Here is a 19,173-nt window from a genome sequence, read left to right on the forward strand (position 1 = left end):
GGCAAACGAGTATTTGAGGAATGATAACAAAATAATAGAAAACAGTAAAAAGAATATCAAACAAGGATGTGGTCATAACTGATGTTTCAAGTGACTCTACCTTGGCCCCACTATAATTTAATTTTTAGTAAAGTACTTTTATTGAAGACAATATAAGAGAAATATGATTGGTTTCAAATGCCAGAAATCTAACAATTATGTTAAATACTTTTAATCAACCTTAAATAGAAGCATTAATCTGTAGGCAATTGTAATGTCAATCATATAATCCATTCAGATAAACATAATATTATTTAGAATCTAAAAAACTTGGGAATGATGTTATTCTGGTGAGTCCATATTCTTTTGTATTTTTCTCATACGTGTTCTCATGTATTTCATATCTGTTTTTCTATGACTGCTTAATTTTATTTGTCATGAAGTATATTGTACTTATTGCAGTCATGATATAATGTAATTATAATTGTAAACCATTACATCGCTTACTTTCATATTTTCTGAGGCATTGGCTCAAATAGGTGGCATTTTGACCTTATTTGTGTTATATTGAGCACTTGATATCCACTGGAGTTTGGTTCCAGGAACCTCTCCACGGATAAAAAAATCTGTAAATCCTCAAGTCCCATTATGCACAATGGCACTGTGGAATGATGTCCCTTATATAAAATACAAAGTTGAGCTTTGTTTTTTTGGAATTTTTATGAGGTAGGAGGGAACAGTTTTAAGCCATGGGTGGCAGAATCTATGGATCCAAAATCCATGGATAGGGAAGACTGACTTCATATACTTAAAAATATTTTTTTAGTTGGATCTATGTAAAATCCATGTCTACATGGTATTGGTAGATTTGAAATGATATGTATAGAAAAAAATTGTTACATGGTAAGATTACAAAAATAATATGTTTGACTACAGATGCTTCTGTTGTAGTGTTTTGGGCTTTTTAAAAGAATGAAAACAGTAAAGATGATAAATTAGAACATGCTATCGTCATTCTTTCAGAAATAAATTTAATATTTGTTTACAATTTTATATACTGTATTTGGGATACTTTTTTAAAAAAGGGATAAAAGTGAGACTTATTTTCTTTAAGAAAACCACATTGGTTAGCAATCTTGTTTTCTTATCAAAGACTCTTAAGGAGTACATTCAGAGTGATGTAATTTAGGAACTTTGGACAATTGATTCCCATTTTGATAATGGAAAGTGTGCTTCTATCTACATTAGTCTCTTTCCAGACCATGTAGCTCAAGGGCATAATGTCAGGTTTCCCCTATCTTCTCAATTAGCGAATAATCACTCAACTCAGTGGTTGGTTAGAAGACATGTAAGGGTGCACAAGGCCACCATTAATTTTTCTTCAGTAGACCTAACAAGTTTGTCTTTGTGTTTAGAAACTGGGTATTTGTGTTTCTGTTTGAGAGAGAGCAGGATAAGGAAGCTAGAATTATTCACTCTATTATGAGGGTGCTTCGTTTCAACTTAGGCAGCAAATGATCCAAAGTAAAGCTTAGTCCCATGACAATAAGGTATAAGTGAGTGCTGGAATAAATGGAGTCTCTAATCAAAATGATCATCTGCAAATCAAGACATGGAGGAGAACAGGAAAGAGAATATTTGAGATTTTGACAGTGGCATTAGCAGGCACTACAGAAATCGTACATGCTGACTTCTATTCTTCTTTTATGTTGACAGACAACTCCAACAGACGGAAACACAGTCAGGTTTCAGCATTACAGCATTATTTGGTGAGTTGGGCTTGTGATATATTCTTAAATCTGTTCTTATAGTTACAGAGAATTGCTGCTGTAAGCCCCCCTTCCAATATCCTCATCCTCATCCTGATTAATGAATTTCTTAATACAGTTTGGTTGATAGATGGATGATGGTGATGTCATCATCATCATCACCTTCATCTTAAAATCCTTGATTGTATAAAGAATAGCATGCATGGATCCTCATGAGTTTAATTGAATAAATATAAAATAGAAAGGTACAGGGGAGGAAGGTGTTACCAACTCTGGCCTCTTCCAGACAGGGCCAAAATGTGGGACCTGTCTTGCTTTTTACCTAAGGTGGTCCAAATGACACCACAGGTAAAAGTGAATTAATGCAGAGTAAAGGGGAGGAGGTGGTGGGAGGAGGGATTTCTTCCCACCGCCAGGAGGTGAGAGGAGGGATTTCTCCCCACCGTCAGGAGGTGAGAGGAGGGATTTCTCCCCACCGTCAGGAGGTGGGGGAAGAGAGATTTACCTGGTAAATTTGGGGGAGAAATGGGCTGGAGAAGGTCTGGATGGCATCCCGGGTCAACCTGTGTTTGGCCCAGGATGCCATCTAACCTCCCCTCCCAGTAGAGCCTAGAGTTTAGATATGGAGTGGGGACTAGAATCTCAGAGGAAGTGGGTTATTTTAACCAGCTTCATCTCGGGTTTTAGGGTTTTAGCATAGTGTAGAAGGGCCTTCTGAAATAAAATTATATTATTGCTGCATGTGACAAAATACAATGGTCACACATTTTATCAACCTGAGGAAGAAAAAACCAAGTAGCAATTATTTCTTGATACTCATCAGTCTGTTTTGGATGTAACCCTAAACTAAGCAGTACTTTGTCTGTGATCATCAAACCTTGCTCTTTAGAAAATGTTTTATAATATGTTCCTTGGGTCTATTTAGGGGACTGCCTTAAATGAAAATTATATCCAGCCTTCCAAGTTTCACGATAAGAGTGTTTCTTTAATATTTATGATATCTTGGACATAATGAAAATCTTTGGTTCTGTTCTTCTTGTTGATTCCCACCGCATAAATAATTCTCTTTTAGAGGCTGGTTGAATCCATATACCTCATTTTGAATCCAGCCCAATTATATCATGTCAGGAAATATATCTCACCTGATGTTTGTCTTCTTGCATATGAAAAATGTTTTAAGATGAGATACAAGACAGAGTACTTCTTAATGCTTGCCTCTCTCTATATTTGAGGATATATAAAGTACAAAGAATGATGATAAGACATTTCACATCTTCAGCAAAAAAAAACCAAGGCAGCCTAAGGCATATAGAATAAGGTCCCTACTGATTCATCTGGAAGATCTTTCCAAGGCCATAGCTGATATATTGCTTCTGAAGCATATGACTGAATATCCTAGTATATGTATCTTGCCATTGATATTAAAAAATGGTGCAGTGACTTAGCTAAACTAGTAGGTTGTTATAAACAGGTGTGCCTGTGGAGTTGTATGAGAGAGAAAGCAGAGAGAGAGAGAGAGAGAGAGAGAGAGAGAGAGAGGGAGAGAGAGAGAACGAGTGAGTAGCTTTGTTTGGTGTAACTGATGCTGATTGGATTGTGTGTAATTTGAGTCATCAGCAATAGAAGGTAGAAGAAGGAAAAAAGAAGATAGAAGAAAAGAGATAAAGCCTTGGATTGAGTAGGCGAAGATAGGGCATTGGATTTATGCCCAGTTGTTTACACCAATGCCCAGAGCATGGGAAATAAACAAGATGAGCTGGAACTCCTAGCACAACAAAACAGTTATGATGTAATAGGCATAACTGAAACCTGGTGGGATGAGTCTTATGATTAGAATGTAGCAATGGAGGAATATAACCTATTTCAGATAAATAGACCAAACAGGAGAAGGGGCTGGAGTAGCATTATATGTCAAAGATATTTACACTTGTGAAGATATGCAAGACTTCAATCCTGGAAACCAGAATGAAAGCATCTGTATAAGAATTAAGGGAACAACAACTGAAAAAAGATGTAGTTGGGTGGGGTCTACTACAGACCTCAAAGCCAGACGGAAAAACTGGATGAAACCTTCCTTGACCAGATGACCAAAAATGCAGAAAGACGAGATATAGTAGTAATGGGGGAATTCAACTACTTTGATATTTGTTGGAAAACAACCTTTGCCAAGAGTACGAAGTCCAGCAAATTCCATACTTACCTTCCAGAGAATGTTATTGTCCAGATGGTAGAAGAGGCAACAAGGGTTTCTGCTATTCTGGATCTGATCCTAACTAATAGAGAGGATCTGGTCAATAGAGTGGAAGTGGTGGGATTCTTAACTGGGAGTGATCACGTGCTCCTAGAGTTTGTGATACAAAGGAAGGGTGAAACTAAGAGAAGTCAAAAACACATTCTAGACTTTAGGAGAGCTGACTTCAGGACATTTCAGGAAATACTGAGCGTGATTCCATGGACAAGAATACTAAAAGAAAAAGGAGTTAATGACGAATGGGAGTTTCTTAAAAGTGAGAGTAAGTCAGTAAGACATAATTGCAAACAGTGCCAACAAGGAGAAATAATAGAAGTATAAAACAACCAGAATGGATATCCAAAAAACCTTTAGCTGAGTTAAGATTTAAAAAATACAGGCACAAGAAATGGAAATCAACAAAGAGGAATTCAATTGAATAATCAACATATGTAGGGAAAAGTTTCATAAGGCTCAGGCACAAAATGAACCCAGGCTTGCCAGAGAGATTAAAACCAATAAAAAGTGGTTCTTTGGTTATGTCAGTAGAAAAAGGAATAAAAAGGAAATGGCAGGGCCTCTGCAAGGAGAAGGTGGTGAAATGCTAACAGGGGATAGGGAAAAAACAGAGCTGCTCAACATCCAGGAATACTTGGCAACTCTAAATGAACTTAAGTCTTCGGGGTCAGATGAGCTACATCCAAAAGTATTGAAGGAACTAGCAGAAGACATTGCAATAATCTTTGAGAATTCTTGGAGAACAGGAGAAGTCCCAGTAGACTGGAGGAGGGCAAATGTTGTCCATACCTTTAAGAAGGGAAAAAAGAGGACCCAATTACCATCTAGTCAGCCTGACATCAATACCAGGAAAGATTTTGGAGCAGATCAAAAAGAAGTAATGCCAGACTGATCTTATCTCTTTCTTTGATACAGTTACAAGCTTGATAGATGCAAGGAATTCTGCGGATCTGTAATTGGTTAAGCGACTGAAGCTAAAGGGTGCTCACCAATGGTTCCTCTTAGGACTAGGAGCAATGGGTTCAAATTGCAGGAAAGGCAATTCCACCTGAACATTAGGAAGAACTTGCTGACCGTATGAGTTGTTCAGCAATGGAACTCTCTGCCTCGGAGTGTGGTAGAAGCTCCTTCCTTGGAAACTTTTAAACAGAGGCTGGATGGCCATCTGTCAGGGATATTTTGATTGTGCTTTTCCTGCATGGCGGGGGTTGAGCCGTTCCTGTGAAACTTTGGAAAGGGGAAGGATGTCGTAGCGCACCGTCTGATACTGGATTACGGTACGGGCCTGCCAGCGGAGGAGGTAGAGGAGGAATCCCCAGAGCTTGGCGGCGAAGGCGGGGGGTTGGACTAGATGGCCCATGTGGTCTCTTCCAGCTCTAATATTCTATTGATTCTATGATTCTGTGAACTTTGTCTGTGTTGGAAGAAGCTGTGTTTTGTAAATACTGCAAGAGTGTTATTTTTGTTACAAGAAAAAGCTTCTAGAAAAAGTAAAAGGCAAATTAGCACGGTCTGTGTGTCTTTGTTCATTTGGTCACTTTCTGGCCGCTGCTGCTGGATTATGTTGCTGCTGTTAAACTGTACTGCAATTTCTTTAGCGGGAGGGTCTTTTGTTTGTAAGCCCAGTCGTCCGCATATCTTTTGTTTCCTTTATTAATAAATAATTATGTCCTTCTTCAAGGAATTTCATGAACATATTCATTTCTAAAAAAATGGTGGATGTAAGTTAGAGAAGGAGGGGAAAATGTCATCATTATTCTTATCTTTACAAGATACAGTTAAATTCATAAAGTTATAATGTGTGAAAAAAAGCAGTTATGTTATAAATTATAAAACGTATGTAAGTAGATTAGAAAGTATTATTAAAATAACATGCCTTACATTTATAATTTCTGAGATTTTTTATTATATGTGTAGAAACGTTGCCTGTGATCCAGCAAAGCTCAAGCAGTAACATTTTGCTGCACTTCTAATAAGCTCAGTTGATTATACAACTTTACTATAAATCTATATTATGTAATGTGATAAGGGATTATCTGGCATAGATAGTGATGACACTAGATTGGTTGGACTGATATAAAGCAAATAATTCAAAGTGCTTCCTAGGAAAAGGGAAGTATGGTCAGTTACAGTTGAGAATAAAATTTCATTGGTTGTAAGGATGGATTGCAAGGCATTGGAACAATTTTAGGCAATTTAAAGAGACACTAAATCTAATGAGCAAGTAGGTTGAAGGCGGTATCAGAAGGCATTTAAAGTTTCCTTTAAAGGCTCAGCTTTGATTGGCTCAGCTAGGTGATGTGGAGGCCAAAGATAGAGGGCACTTTCAGATGGGCATTTATCCCAGGAACATTAAAGTTTAAAACGCAAATGTTCCTGTGTGCCTGTCCACACACACCCCAGAAAGCTCGTGCTTTCCAGAAGAACACCCGGACACTGTCACCCCTCCCCAAAAGCCCCCCAAACCACTTTGAAAAGTAAGAAAAAACTTATTGTGCCTCCATTGGTGTTCCTGCAGCTTACCTTCCTCTGAGGGTGAAACACTGGAGACCCAAGGAGAATGCAAAAGCTGATTTACTCCCCAGTTGGCCCACTACTGCAAAACCAAATGGAGAAGCCCTCCTTGAGGGTAAACATAAGATGGAATGTTCCATCAGATTATCTCCTAGATATAGCATATACGCTGACAATTATGACAACCCTTCTCCAACTCCAACATACCAGTAAGTTCCAAAATATAGAACTCTTTCAACAACAACAGTGAAATCATATGGATTGTTTAAGCTTTGTGTAAGCTTTGTGTAACACTGGTTTTCTCCTACTTCATTACTGATAAGTTGGTGTCCAGTCACCTGCTATGGGTGTATTTGCACTGCACAAGTATAGCAGTTTGATTGACTTTAACTGTCATGGTACCATTTTCTGAATCTATCATTTGTAGTTTGGTCAGGTACTAATAATTTGCTGTTAACTCCTCTAATATTAGATTCCTGGATATTTTGATTTAATCCTTAATTCTTCTCTTCTCAGGGTACCTTGGAAACTGTAGTTAGCAGAGCTTAGTAGAATTTTCTAGCAGAAATTTCAAAGTTTTTCACCAAACAGCAATGTCTATGACTCCATATACACACAACCATTAGAGTTGTGGGAAAGTTCTGTACTGTCTGTATGTGTCCTGTAATTTCCAATGGAATCTCCTTATACATGGACCTACTCTCTGTTTTATCCAAATTTTCAATTGCTGTCTATATTTATCTGTTAAACTTGCAAAACTAGTCAATATTGCATAGATGATGTTGGACAAGATAGCGTTTTATAATCTAAACACATTTCACCAGAGATTGCCATCTGTTTTTCACTTTATTGGCTTCTCTTTGAGCTTGAAAACTTTAGGAAATTAGACAGAGATTCATCTGTACTATGCATATAGGTTCCAGGGTGAGTGAAATAGATTTTTTTTCTTAAGTAGGAAGAGATTTAAGTATTTATGGGAGAATCCTTGAATTAGTGCATCGTTTTATCCTGACTCTCTCAAAGAGATCAATTTTCCAATAATTTGTACATTTTAATTTGTGGAAACACCCAATGAATTTAGATGTAAATTAGAAAGCAAAATAAACAAGGGTTCAATGGAATTGGAAATGTTTTTGGATACAAATGTCTCTTATGATCAGGAATGTGGTGGCTTTATCTTATGTTTTATAAAAATCAAACTGTATATTAATTTAGCAACATAATTTGTGTTCAACAATATTTATGTGCAACTGATGAGAAGAAATTCCTTATGAGGATATTTCTCACAAGCACTGTAAATTTGAGAGTATTTTCTTCAGGAATAATGGGAATATAAAGTTTAGAAAATATTATTGAAAGATTTAACTGAATATTTAAGGGGAAATTATGTCGTGCTGTTAGGGAACTAATTATTATTTTATGTAATACTTTGAGGAAATGTTTACTGATGAAACAATATGCTATAACTGCAAAACAACAACATGTGAATTTTGTGTTGAATATATCCTGAACTGCAAAGATTTTTATCAGTTAATAATTTTCTTTCTCTGGGTTTCTCAACATTCAAAATAAATGGGTTTTACCATGTTTTGAAAATTATTTCCACCTCTATTGCTACCAGTGCCAAGTTATAGGTTTTTGTGTAAGCTCTAGCCTGTGTACATTTGGTTTCACTCCAATCTTTTGCCATCATCATCATCATCATCATATTCGCTCTAACCTTCATACAATTTGTTTAATCATTGCCATCTACCTAGTAAATCCGGGGAGCTCACTTGGCTCCACTCCATGAGAAAGGCATCCACTGCCCTGTCTGTTTCTTCATTCCAGGGGTCAGCCAGAACATCAACAGGATCATCTGTTTTGCCAACAGGAAGGTCCACAAATGGTTGTGAGTTGGGTTGCTGTCAGTGTAGTGGTGCCTGCTTTTTTTTTTTTTTTTTTTTACTCTCCAGGCTCTTCCTGCTTTATGGCTATTTATTCATAGAAACCCCCCCCCCCCCAAATCCTCACATGTGAGAGTGATAAATTTGGGAATTTGCACTCCTAGTGGAAAATATGAGTAGTATGAAATCTGGGAAGGAAGATTACTGGAATGCTTTCCCACCAACATCCACCTTGTTCCTCCAGGTCAACGTATACTTGCATTGTAAACTAGTATCCTTGTAGTGAAAAAATGTCATGAATAAGCCAGAATCACTTGTAGTTTGTCTCTATGTGCTGTTACAGTTAAAAAACAAACAAACAAGAGCTAAAATCTAGGAAAGGAGGACTCATTTCAGCTTTAAAAAGCATTGGGGTTTTGGTTTTTTCTTTATGGCTTGATAGAACCATGTTTATGATACCAGGGTAGCATTCCTCTATGCCATATATACGGTATTGTTCTCCAGACCTAGTCCTTTGATCTGATTATTGCTTACGTAATTGTTACCAGGCTGCAAATGTCAGCCTTCGGAGAATCACTAGGTATTTTCAGTAGTTTGTTTCATTTATCCTTTCCTGCTTAAGCTAGGAAAATGAGGAATACATCATACAATTTATTCTTAAATTGACACTTTGAAGTCATTTAATAATTCCACCTGGGATTCTGATGAGCTTGGAGACAGAATTTGATTTTTAATGATTAAACCCAGACACTGGGCATATGAGAATCTGTAAGTCAGTCAGTAGTAGAACATTTTCAAAGAACTCCCATTTTATTCCCGTAAGACAATCTTAAAGAATCCCTCCTTCTTTGTCCCCATTTCTGCTACTGCAGACATACTCAATACCATTATCATTTGCAAGCTGTCTGATAAGAATAGGCATTATTATAAGCCACCACTTATTAATTCTTTCCTGTTAAGTCTATTGGCTTGCTAGGGACTCCCCACTGTTCACAGTCCACTTCCTTTTCCTTTATCTCTTCTTCATCCTCTTTCCTGTAGATACTATTGCTGGCTGCCATTCTTAACTCATAAATCCAGCCAGGACTATTGACACCCACTTCCTTTCTCACTAAATTCATCACATCGATTTTTCTGCTTCCATTGCATCACTGCAGCCCCTTAGTGGTTAGACCTTTTAGCTTGCATGAATGGATTTTAACTCTAAGAGTGCCTGTTGTTGCTTCACACAATTGAATACACACCTTTGTGTGTGTGTACACACACAGAGATACATACACAAATGATTTATTGGTTAAAAATCATATCTGTATCCTGTTTATGCATTATAATAGTGCAACTCAGACCTATGCTATTGCAACTCATTTTTTTATGATTGCAGAGAACAGAGTGTCTAGCTGTAGGAAAATAACTGAATGTGTTGTCGAAGGCTTTCATGGCCAGGATCACAGGGTTGTTGTATGTCTTTCGGGCTGTGTGGCCATGTTCCAGAAATATTCTCTCCTGACGTTTCACCCACATCTATGGCAGGCATCCTCAGAGGTTGTGAGGTATGGATAAAACGTGTCTGAGCAAGAGAAGCCTTTGACCATTTAGGATTGCAATGGAGTGCAGAGTCCCAGTAAAAGTTCAAAAAGTATTTATTCAGGTAAAAAGAACTCCACTGTAGATAGAAAGGCTTGGGAGCTGTCTAGTCTACTCTAGACTGGTTTCTAAGGAAAAATAAGAAAGGAAAAATAACAAACATCTACATAGTTACATCTTGCCAGAGAGACAACAAGATGCTTCTTGTTCTAACAAGAAGCATCTTGCTGTCTCTCTGGCAAGATGTAACTATGTAGATGTTTGTTATTTTTCCTTTCTTATTTTTCCTTAGAAACCAGTCTAGAGTAGACTAGACAGCTCCCAAGCCTTTCTATCTACAGTGGAGTTCTTTTTACCTGAATAAATACTTTTTGAACTTTTACTGGGACTCTGCACTCCATTGCAATCCTAAATGGTCAAAGGCTTCTCTTGCTCAGACACGTTTTATCCATACCTCACAACCTCTGAGGATGCCTGCCATAGATGTGGGCGAAACGTCAGGAGAGAATACTTCTGGAACATGGCCACACAGCCCGAAAGACATACAACAACCCAAATAACTGAATGCTTCCCTGCTCATGCCTCCTCCAACCACATGGAAATGAACTTGTTGGGGAGTTTTGGCTATGCTGCTTACAAGGTGAAATTTTATGGAGCAACACTTTGTGACATGAAATATGTGTCTTTAATCTCCAAATACCCTGACCCGTAAAATACCATGCTCTGAGGTTGCTGAGTAGCCAGTATTTTATAGAAGTACTACAATTCTGCAAACTATATCTGTGTTAACTGGCTTGTGTTAACAGTTTCTTACTGCTTGGTATATTTTTGTGCCTTGTAACATCCTAGACAGTATACTGAGAATAACAGATGTGCTATCATTTCAAAATGTACAACCTGATATTCTGAGGGAAGTATCAGATAAATATAAATGTTACTGAGCCATCCGACAATTGTAGTGCCTCTAGGATAAGTGTTTGGCAGATCGTTTCCTACTGCCTGGGAATTACAGACCTTCTGTCCAAAGCTTTCCTACTAATAAAGATAGCAACAACATGCATAACAGTCCATCTTCACTCCTATAATCCCTTAAATACACTATATATGCAGCAGTTAATGTTACAACAAGCCAAATTTTTCAAAATCTAATTTTCACAGGGTCAGAAAGTGAAGTAAAGTCTACTGAACAGGGGCACAGACAGCAAAGCAAGTGAAGGAGTGTTAACCCTTCTCTATGCTATCCAAGACACACACACACACACACACACACACTATATATATATATCTGGAATTACACTTAAAATTTTACTTGTTCCAACTTACAAGCAAATTCAATTTAAGAACAGACCTGCAGAACCTAACTTGCGGCCTGTATAATATGTCCATTACTCTGAAATGCCTTCTACACTGCCATGTAAAATTCAGATTATCTGCTTTGAACTGGTTTATATGGCAGTGTAGATTAATATAATCCAGTTCAAAGTAGATAATGTAGATTTTTGTCTTTTTTAATTGAAGCTCAGCTCTATCTGTGGCATCCCACTCAATTTTGGATTGGCACTTTCCATAAACCCAGCATAAATAATAACTGCCATTGTGTGATGTCTCATGGGCCTTGTAGTCCCGTTCCTAGTGCTATTGTGGCAGACGAGGAGGAAAACATGGGATTTCCACCGGTTCAACTTGAATCGGAGCCTCTCCACCTGGAGGATGTTTGTCCTCAGGAAGTTAACCAAACAAGCCTTGGGCAGAATTCTCCCCCGTTTTCCCGAAAGGACAATTATAATAGAGATAGAGGAGTCAGGGAGGCAAATCGCCGGAGTCTCAGAATCGCTGCCAAACAACTAGCTGATTAGGTCTGCTTCCCTTGGGAAATTCTAAGGAGTCATGCATCTGGACAGAGTTGGGTTTCGCTTCTTGTTCTCCAGGGAAAGTGTTCTGTTGGCGGGAAAACAAGACCCTATATAGGGGTTTTGCCGCAAGGGGAACCTTGCGGAGTCAATTGTTCAGCTTGAGGAGAGAGATCATGTGTGGACTTCGTAACCCCAGTTCCTTGTTTCTCGGATCAAGTTTCCAGCCTTGCCTTGTTTCACGGACTTCCTTGGACTTTGTTCATGCTTCATGTTTGCCTCGTTCCAAGTCTTTGATCTAGCCAAGAATCAAGTTTATTTTCCAGCCTTGTTGTCAAGCTATATTGGACTTTAAAGACTCTGTCATTTCCCCACATTTTGCTTGGCAAAGTGTGTGTTTCGGTCAAGTGGATTATAACTTTGAACTCTAATATCTTATATTGGACATTATTTTCCTGGACTATATTTGGCCTTTCCTGATTGTGCATGATTTCACACACCAAAATCTTTGCATTAGATTGTGGTTTAGAGCCGTGGCATCAGCAAAGCCAGTACTTTGTTTAATTGTTTGGGGTCATACTACTTCACAGGTTACATCTACCAATTAATGCAGCTGGCCCACTTGTCATCTCCTCCTCTTTTCCTCCACGTTCCCTGAGGAGACCAGAAGGATGGTTTGCATATTTTGCAATACTCAATGTTGTAAAATGTGAAATAATACGTGAAATTATCTTTAGGAAAATACAATGTCCCATGCTAAGATTATAGGCAATAGGGGGTTGTCTTCTTGATTGGTTCCTACACAGGTCAACTTGTTTGACTGTTTAGAAATCTAAAGATGACAATGCCTCAGAAAAAGCATAAACAAAAAGGCAGTCTTCTGAATACTAGATTGTTGTTGAAGTATTTGTGCCAGCCTGTACAGAGGGAGCAATACTCAACTGCCTCTGTTCCTAGTATTTTCCAGTGTTGCCCTTGAATAATATGACTGAGTGTTTTACAGAATTGTTCAAGAAGAGGGAAATTTCTAATATAACAGTGAATAAAATGAGAACATAATTGTACAATATTGTCATGTGCAACTGCCAATGAGGTCATCTGGATGTATGCGTTACCTCAAATTTGAGTTGTCTTTATTTTGTTTAGATTATACTCTGAGAACTGTCTGCTAGCAATTTTTAGTCAATAAAGAAGCCTGTGGAATGATAAGGAAATTTGAGAAGAATTATAGTATCTTATTATAGTATAGAATCCCTCGTATCTGTGTGTGTGTGGGGGGGGGGGGGAGGATACATTCCTAGACTTTGTGTGGGTACATTAAACAATGAATAATACAAACTCTATTAAAATAACCGATTTGTGGCCCAAGAATACCATAGAATGTTATTAAAGAACCTAGAAAAGTCTGAGACATGATGTATTTTGTCAGACATGGATAAATGAACCTGCAGGTATGGAGGTATTCTGCATCCAAATTAGAAGGTGAAGACTATTCTGTCCCTTTAATCCACACAATAGGAAACAAGTGGCCCTCCAGCTACTGTTGGTACTGATTCCTATTGGCTTCAGAAAGTAGGGGCAATGATCAGGGACTTCATCACATAAGGAAATTTTAGCCTCCTAAGACATTTCTGTCCCAGTTGAGAGATGAATGAGCATGCAGCACATCACACAATGTCCCTCAACTTCTGGCAGAGGTCCCACACCCAACCATCATCAACACAGGAAGGCTTCTGTGTTGTGCTGGTACATATGGAGCTAGCACACAGCCAGCATTACCACACCTGCCATTTTGTCACGCTTGCTGGAAAAACGGCACCGAGGGGGGGGGAGGGGTTGATAAAGTTGCAGGAATGGAGGACGGAGGGGTTTTTAGAATACCTTCAGATTCATTAAACTCACTGTGATCTAAATTTAATCATGTCAGTGAAACACTGATGACAATACATCCCAAACTAAAATATGTTATCTATTAGAGATTCATAAGTCACTCAGCAGTCTTTTGTGGTAGTTGTAAACATCCCCAGGTCACCTAAAGAACATTAAGAAGTATTTATTGTGTGTGTTTTTAATTGTTCAATAAATCTTCCATCTTTGTGCAGGTGATTTTGGACATTGCAACATTTTATCTCCTTATCTGAGAATGGTAGTAATTGACAGAAATGATATACATAATATTCAGATTTCCTTTCAGTATGGCTTGATGATATACTGGATTTTGCTTATATTCAGGACTGACACATGTTGACTGCAATAATGAACAGCTGTGCCTGTATATGTTTTGTCAGGCACTCTGGAAAGCTGACAGTACTTTGAGAGGTTAAGGAGGCATAATGGAAGTCAAAAGTATAGATAAAGGGTGTGTATATGTATCAGAGAAAGAGTATGAGTGCCAGAGTGCATGAGATAGAGAGATGGAAAAAGAGAAAACAGTGTTCTGTGACTGTCTGCATGAGCTATAATGGCTTTTTAATTCCCCCCATAGTAGGCATTTTGTGACTAGTTTTTAAAATTTCAAGTGTATCCACCAGTCCGAGAAAGTTGGAACCCTTTGATGTAGATAATTGTGATCTAGATGGACCGGTGATATCACTACAGATGCATTTCCCATACTCTTCTATTTGAATTCTCTTGGGACAGATATTCCATGAAGCAACCATTAAATTCTGTGTTTGTGCATGTGATGGGCTGGGAAAGGAAGATGGAAAGGAGAGTGCAGCGGGAAAGAGCAGATGAGGAGATGAGGGCGGGGGGGGGGGGGCGTGCACTCCACATTTTTCCCCATGGAATCGCCCTCAGCTGGAACCAGACGATGCAGAGCATGGGGAGCTGGATTGCCCATGCCCCTCAATGACTCGCAACATTATCGGCAGCCGTGTGACAAGGTCATATTGGGGCGGGGGGGAGGGGGAGGAGTGAGAGAGAGATTTGTGCTTTATACATATTTATGCGTAGTTGGTCATTGATTACTACAATTGACAATGGAGCTTTGATGTTTCAATGATTCAATGCATGGAAATATTAATATACTGAATTCTGCATTTGAGGCATAGACTGGAATGCCAATGTTTGCTTAAAGGTGCTATCCTGTGCATCTTTAACAGGGAATAGGTTTGATTTAGTGGTATATACTTTGGAATAGGCATGGATAAGATTCAGATGTTGTGAGGGATGTTTTAAGAGGAAGTTAATTCCTACTTAAAATACTTGTAAATTAAAAGTTGTGTGTTATAGAAATATTTGCTGTAAGTTAAAATACAGTATTCAAATTGCAATTACAGTTTACATAAAACTTTTATATAAATATTCATAGATTACCGATAAATCACACTTATAAGTCTGTCAGATTTTATTTGCTCACCAATTTTTAGGAGTCAGACACACAAGTGTACCTGTAAATGTAAGACCATTTTATTAACTATTTGTACAGGTTTATCCCATGAAGCCCCTACAATAAAGCTCTCAAGCCTTGTTGCTGCCAAGCGTCTAAGAATGTGTTACTGTTAACAGAGAGAATAATACCATAATCCCTTAAAACATCCCCTTACTCATAGAGAAAAGAGGGATATGTCCAAAATAACCCCAGCCATTTTGGATGAGATTTTGATATCTATGATCATTTTACATCTGACATTATGTAGACACCTAGGATCCCCTCCTCACCTTCACATCTATCTTGGGATTGCACTCTCCATCTCCCTCTGTATGTGTATTTACAGTTTTTAAAACAAGAAATTCTCAGGCATCCTCCAGAAAAAAAGTTAGTTGTAATTAAATGCTATTAAGTTCTTTGGAACAACAACAACAACAACAGGAAAAACTCAGCAGCTATCAGGACCTCAGGACTGAACTTCAAAGACTCTGGCAGAAACCAGTACAGGTGGTCCCGATGGTGATCGGCACATTGGGTGCCGTGCCAAAAGATCTCAGCCGGCATTTGGAAACAATAGACATTGACAAAATTACGATCTGCCAACTGCAAAAGGCCACCTTACTGGGATCTGTGCGCATCATCTGAAAATACATCACACAGTCCTAAACGCTTGGGAAGTGTTGGACTTGTGATTTTGTGATACGAAATCCAGCATATCTATCTTGTTTGCTGTGTCATACTATGTTGTTGTGTCAATAATAATAATAATAATAATAATAATAATAATGAATTTATTACTCGCTTCTCCTTGCATAATGAGTAACTTAGCTAGATCATAGACACAGTGTTTTAACAAGTCAGTTTTGCAATTTGTCAGCATGTGAATGAGTTTGGGTTGTTATAGATTAAGGCTCAAATATAATTGGTGTCTGTTTATGTAGTGGTGACAGAAGCACTAGCCATGAAGAAAAAGAGGGATTGGAAAAGATTTTGTTCAGAATTGGCAGATTTTATCTGAAGTCCCTTGTCTGTCACTGTATGACCCTTGAAAATGCAGCTGTTGAGATCCAGGCCTAAGGAAGTATACTTACAGCTTTCATAGTTGACTCAGTATGGTGTGCTCTTCATCTTAGTGTAGATGAAATGATTGTAGGACTTGTTCAATGTATTGTATTCCAGACCTACATTACACTTCTTTATTTCTCTTGTATTATGTAATGTTTATATGTGTGCCCAGTTTCAGAATTATTTGAATAGACTTTCAGATTTGTTTTAGTCATGTACCTGATCCATCTAGATCTTTGGTCTTCCAGGTGTTTTGGACTTCAGCTCCCATAATTCCTAACAGCTGGAAAACTGTCTGGGATTTCTGGGAGTTGAAATCCAAAACAACTGGAAGACCAAAGGTTGGGAGCCATTAATCTAGGGCCTTTCCAGACAGTCCCAAATTGCAAAAGGAACTGGGATTTAAAATCCTGATTCCTTTTGTGATTTAGGCCACACATAGGGTCCAAATCCCAGGTTTTCCCTGGGGGGGGGGGGGGTAGCTACATGATCTCCAGGAGCTTTGTCAGGAGCTTTGGAGAAGGGCCTTAGTATGCAGTCAGGGCCCTCCACTAAGTTTACGGGAAAAATTGGGGTGGGGATGGGGAGGGGTGCCATCCCACTCCTTCAGGCTCTGGGGATTGCAGTGGGGACTGGCCACCGGGATTGTGGAGGGTGGTCCTGAGAGTCAATTCCCACAGTTTTCAGGTGTTTTATTTAATCCAGAATCCAGCTTAGCTAGTTTATTGCTTAGCTGGTTTTGGAGCCTCTTTTGAATTAATGGAAATACAAAAATTTTACTGTCTGATCTTTTAGGGTGTTGTTTACCTTTGGCATACTCTGTAAAAATTAATTCATTAATAAAGTTGTTGTTTTTAAGAAAAATAAAAATTAGTATCATGAATTACTTTGATAAAGTCCTCTGTGTTCTTAGTAGAATATTTAGGCTTTATGCCAGCAAACCACTTAAACATGCTTTTAGAAAAATTGCAATGAATAGGCAGTCTCTGTAGTGATATTCATTCACACACATTGATTTGTTAAATTTAAAATGAATGTTTAATTGCATTTTGATTTTAAAGCAGAACCTGAGATAGGGACAGGGAACCTTAGAAGGATCAGATTCCGGATTCTGCCTAAAACTCTATCAGGGTCAAATGTCATCAAGTATGCCCCTATATCTGGCAATGTCAGGTGTCTGATTCAAATGCTGGCTTCTGCTCCACCAGTTTCACTTAAACATTCCCTTCTCCAAAGGAGGCTAAAGAAGACTTAGCCAAGGAACATGTAACTCCAGTGTTGAGACAGGTGCATTTTTTCTGGGCAGAATTAAAAATGCTGTTATGGCCTATAAAGTCTCAGTTTCAGCCCAACTCCCTATAGGACCCTTCCAAGTTTTTAGATTTGTTATAGGAAGACTTTCTCTTAGTCCCACCAGGCCATCTGGTGAAGACTCAGGACACAACCTTCTTAGTGGTTGTTCCAAGGCTTCCTTCCATAGGAAACAACACTGGCCCTTTCTCTGCTCTCCTTTTGTTGGCAAAGAATGATTTTTCTCTTCAAACTAATACATCTCAGTAATTAATTATAAGTGAAGGTATTTAAAATGGACAAACTGTTAGCAAAGCCCAGCAGAGATAGTGGTATGTCTTGCATGCTTCCGGAGCTGTACAAATGACTAAGCTATCTTGGGGGACATCTTCGATTTTAAAGATATATATTGTCCTGCCAAGTGGGAGGAACATTTTCACTACATGTCTGATGAGGGTCTATTATAATGATTCTGTCTCTTTCTCTTTCATTTTTGTACTTGAAAAGCACATTTCTCAAAATCCAATCCCAAAAGGCCAGTTAAGAGTACAATAAGGGCCTGTTGAATTATAATTTCTGTAACCACACAACCAAATATCTCTTTAGCATGATAATGTGACTGGTTTTCATTGGCACAGATTAAGCTAACTTCAGGCCATAATATTATGGTCAGTTATTATGGTCAGTTTCAGGCCATAATAACTTAGCAGGTAAAAAGTGATCAGCAGAGTTTATTGGGCAGCTCCTTTAAACTTGACAGAAACAGTCTCTCATGCGTGCAAGCTAATTAAACCTGTCAAGTTCCTTTTTACTTAGTTGCTCATTCTTCAAACTTTAAACAATGTTTGGAAAGTCACTTCCCAAAATATATCCATAATTTATGTTTGTAGTATAGCCATGGTGGCCTTCAATCTTGTGATGTCAAGCTTAAATGTGTTATTTCAACTGCATCGTATGGTAGAGTCTACGTTCCTTCATTCACTTTTGTCTACAGACCCTAAACAAAGAACATTGCAACTCTCAGATTTGTCTGACCTAATTTCATTCTCTGTGCCTCAAGACTTGGCCCATTGCTTTATTTTGCTAAAAGCACTTTCTTTCACTCTTGTCACAGAAGCCTAATTCACATATTTTAAGGTGCACATGTAAAACATTAACTTCAAATGGGAAGGCAACAAATATATGGCTGTTAACACAGGCAACTGGGGAAAATGGAAAGAAAAAGGAAGAAGGGCCGACCAAGAGCAAGATGGATGGATGGTATCCTTGAAGTGACTGGCTTGACCTTGAAGGAGCTGGGGGTTGACAGCCGACAGGGAGCTCTGGCGTGGGCTGGTCCTTTAGGTCACTAAGAGTCGGAAGTGACTGAATGAATAAACAACAACAACAACACAGGCAACATTTGTACTTGTATACAAATAGGAACTGAAATTTCATCTCAGCTTTCTTTCACATAAAGCAAATTAATGTTTGCTATTACGCAGTTTATAAAATGCTGTCAAAATGAGAGGAAATGAAATAATTATTTATTTAAAATATTTATATCCTGTCTTTCTTCTAGAGAGTGCAAGGTTGCTAACTAAAAATGTAAAACCAGAAATTGGTAATTTAAAAT

The 19,173-nt window shown here is 38.3% G+C and overlaps 1 protein-coding gene across 1 annotated transcript in view; it reads left to right on the plus strand.

Moving 5' to 3' along the window:
• cntn1 (contactin 1) overlaps positions 1-19,173 on the plus strand; it is a 199,569-nt gene that overhangs the window by 71,127 nt on the left and 109,269 nt on the right. The window contains exon 2 of the mRNA XM_062982480.1: positions 1,696-1,748. The gene's annotated coding sequence lies outside the window, so the exon portion shown is untranslated. The remainder of the gene's footprint in view (positions 1-1,695; positions 1,749-19,173) is intronic.

This window comes from Anolis carolinensis, chromosome 5, assembly GCF_035594765.1.
Source record: "Anolis carolinensis isolate JA03-04 chromosome 5, rAnoCar3.1.pri, whole genome shotgun sequence".
Classification (NCBI taxonomy): domain Eukaryota; kingdom Metazoa; phylum Chordata; class Lepidosauria; order Squamata; family Dactyloidae; genus Anolis; species Anolis carolinensis.